Genomic DNA, 4,101 nt, shown 5'->3' on the forward strand with positions numbered 1-4,101 from the left:
AAGTCCTTGATGAATCGTCGATAGTAGCCGGCCAACCCTAGAAAGCTACGAATTTCTGTCACTGTAGTAGGCCTTGGGCACTTCTGAACGGCTTCAACCTTCTTTGGATCCACCATGATTCCATCTTTTGATACCACATGCCCAAAAAATGTCACTTGATCAAGCCAAAACTCACATTTAGAAAACTTAGCATAAAGCTTGTGATCCCTTAAGGTTTGTAACACAATCCTCAAATGATACTCATGCTCCGTAGTACTTTTCGAATATACCAAGATATCATCGATGAAGACGATAACAAAGCGATCTAAGAAAGGTTTGAAGACTCGGTTCATTAAGTCCATGAAAGCTGCAGGCGCATTTGTTAGACCAAAGGACATTACTAAGAACTCATAGTGCCCATAGCGAGTACGAAAAGCAGTTTTTGGAATGTCTTCCTCTTTTATCTTCAATTGATGGTACCCTGAACGCAAGTTGATTTTTGAGAAACAGGTAGCTCCTTGAAGTTGATCAAACAAATCATCAATCCTTGGCAATGGATACTTGTTGCGAACAGTTATCTTATTGAGCTGACGATAATCTACACATAGTCGCATCGTTCCATCCTTCTTCTTTATGAATAGAACAGGAGCTCCCCACGGAGAAGTACTAGGACGAATGAATTCTTTCTCTAGCATATCTTCCAATTGAACTTTGAATTCTCGTAACTCAGTTGGAGCCATACGATAGGGAGGAATGGACACAGGTTGGACTCTCGAAGCCAATTCTATGGAAAACTCAACTTCACGGTCAGGCGGCATCCCCGGTAGCTCATCAGGGAACACGTCAGGGAATTCTCTAACAATAGGAACCTGATCAAGACTCGGCACTTCGGCATCAACATCTCTAACAACTGCCAGAAATCCTTGGTTTCCCTTATCCATCAATTGCATAGCACTCATAGATGAGATGATGCTAGCTAAAGTGGGACAGTGATCACCCTTAAAAACAAAAGGTGAGATACCCGGTATGTCAAACTTCACAGTTTTGGGGTAACAGCCCACATCAGCATGACAAGCTGCTAACCAATCCATGCCTAAGATGACATCAATATCTTCCATTGGTTCTAGAAGAATTAAGTCAGCTGAGGTATCAACCGTATTAATTCTAACAACACAAGATCGAAACACGACTTGAACCACCGTGGAGACTCCAAGTGGAGTGCCAACATGAAATGGGTGGGATAACAGTTCAGGTTGTTTATCGAAACGAGATGCAAGATATGAAGATACATATGAATAATGAGAACCCGTATCAAATAACACTTTAGCATCTAAAGAACAAACTTGTAAAGTACCTGCCACTACAGCATTAGAAGCTTGAGCATCCTGACATGTCAAAGCGTACACACGTGCCTGGCCTCTCCCTCTCTGACTCCCTCCTCTATTATAAGTCTGACCCCTGCCACCAGCTCCTCTCCCACTAAGACCAAAAGAATTTCCAATAGACATATCTGAAGATGATGACATTGGTGTTGTCGGACGTGCAGTACCTGGAGCAAAGCCTCCTCTAAAATTAGGACAATCTCTCCTGAGATGACCAGATTGGCCACACCCAAAACATGCTCCAGTGGCCTTGAAACATATACCAGAATGGTAACTCCCACACTGATGGCAATACGGCTGAGCTAGCATTGTCTGATTTGAACCCTATGCACTAGATTGAGAAGTGGGCTTAACAAAAGGTCTAGGACTCGAAACACTCATGGGAGCAGATCCAGAAGAAGCAACCCCACCAAAAGATATTTGAGGACGAGCTCGATAACCCGAATAACCTTGCTGATTAGTTTGACCATGATAAGACTGAAATCCTCCTGAACTAGATCCACCAGAAAATTGTCCCTTCATCTTAGGCTTCTTACCAACATCCTTAAAAGCATTTCTCTCCGCTATCCCAGCTTCAATTCCATAAGTAGAGTTTAGGACATCCTTAAAATACATGTGTCCGACTTCAGGCATAAGAGTGGTGAACATAGGTTCTGCCAACCCACGAACGAACCGGCGTACTTTCATCTCTTCTGAATTCACCAAGTATGGAGCACTCTTAGAAAGTCTAGTAAACTCCTTAGCATACTCAGTCACTGTCATATTCTCTTGCCTTAATCTTTCAAAAGCAATTGCATCTTCTGCTTGCTTGTAAGCTGGATAAAATCGAGCGAGAAACTCTTCAGTGAACTCTTCCCAAGAAGGAGGAGGAAGTCCGGCTGCTTCTTTACTCTCAAGAGGAGACTCATACCAATATCTTGCTGAACCACGCAAGTTGTAGGATACTAACTCAACAGCTCATTCCTTGGTGCACTTGAGAGCTCGAATAGCTTTCTTTGCATCCTCTAAATATTGTTGTGGATCTTCATCCAATGAATCTCCATTAAAAATGGATGAATTCAACTTCAAATACTTCTCAATTGGCGGCTCTTGATCCCCAAACAATTGATGAACTCTATGAGGCTGAGGATTTGGCATATTAGGAATTTCTGCTCCGCCCCTATTTTGATTTGTTAGGACCTGTAATACCGCAGTCAGGGTTCGATTCATTCCCCTTAATTCAGCTGCTAAGTCCGGTTGAGTCTCTCTTACTGCGGGGTTCTCTTGAACTCTCTCGTGGGGTATCTCTCCTTCGCGCCTATCAGCTATCCTTTGGCTCCTTGGCCTTTGTCGAAGCACTCCAAGTGGCGGAGAAACTGCCCTATTGGATTCAGCAGTATCAGGAGCACCAACAGCTCCACCACGTCTTTTCTTAGGTGGCATCTTCCACCTATCGAGTAAGTAAAGCGATTGAATCACCAATGACATATGTATATGGAGTTTAAAGGGAATAGGACAGACAGAAAGAATCATGAGAACAAAGGATTGATAACAACTTCCTATAGGCCTCTAGTAACATCACACTTTGTGAAAATGGGCCGGCTTCCATTTGCACAATTGTGATCTTACTAAAGAACACTTGCTCCATATTACACAGGAAAACCTAAGGCTCTGATACCACTTTGTCATGGTCCGAACCCAGCCATAACTGGCGCTCAAGGGACAAGTCCCTCAGCAAGCCAAACGACCAAATTTTCAAAAAAAAACGGACAGAATCTCCTCTGTTTCTAGGACCTTACCCACATAAATATTAACTCCCTGTATCAATAATAAACATCCACTTCCAAAGACAACAACCACAACATATTCCAATCATATCCACAACCAAATATATCCAAAATGCGCATTATATATATATATATAAAGTTGATAACTAGAGTATATAGTTAAAACCATAAGTCTTACATAACCAAATCATAATTACTACCTAAACAGTTCAAGATTCAAAATAACATAACCCACACGAGGATCCTACCTGTGACATATGGAGCATTGACATAATCTAAATTTTGAACAACGGTTCCATTACATAATTACTTAGCCCTTGGAAAGAAGAAGGACTCACCAAAATGACTAAGATCTACTGAGGGGCAGGTAGAATGGAACCTGGAATGACTCCTGTATCTGAAAAACATGGAAAAATAATAGGGTGAGTTTTGCAACTCAGTGAGCAATATAAATTTTACCACAAAAATTATATTTCTTTCCAAAGATGAGGAATTCATATTAATTAATTATGCAAATAAATAGATAAATAATTAAGCGGAATGAACTGAAATGTGAGTTCTCATTCTAGAAGTCAAATCAAATAAAATATTATACACCTAGGGCGGCTCCACCTCTAAGAGTAGCTCTTTCCTCTAGTGTGCCCGTACGGTATAACAGATCCAACGTGTGGCCTACACATTAGGCTAACAACGCCCCTGCTAGCTAAGGTCTGAGACAGATGCATCTAGATTAACGTCATAACCGCCGTTAACTACGGTTTTCTAGTCAGAGTCTCCCAAACCAATCCAAACCAAATCACTTATAAAAATCTCTAATGCTTATAACATACTACTAAATTCCATAGCAAATCAATATATAAGATTGCATACTAAAATTTAATTAGAATTTAATAAAGTCAAATAAAAAAATATGTATGCTTTACAAAATATATAAATATCGTCTCGTGTGTATTTTTATAAAATTGTAAGTTTCA

The sequence above is a fragment of the Arachis hypogaea genome, chromosome 12 (genome assembly GCF_003086295.3).
Source record: "Arachis hypogaea cultivar Tifrunner chromosome 12, arahy.Tifrunner.gnm2.J5K5, whole genome shotgun sequence".
NCBI lineage: Eukaryota > Viridiplantae > Streptophyta > Magnoliopsida > Fabales > Fabaceae > Arachis > Arachis hypogaea.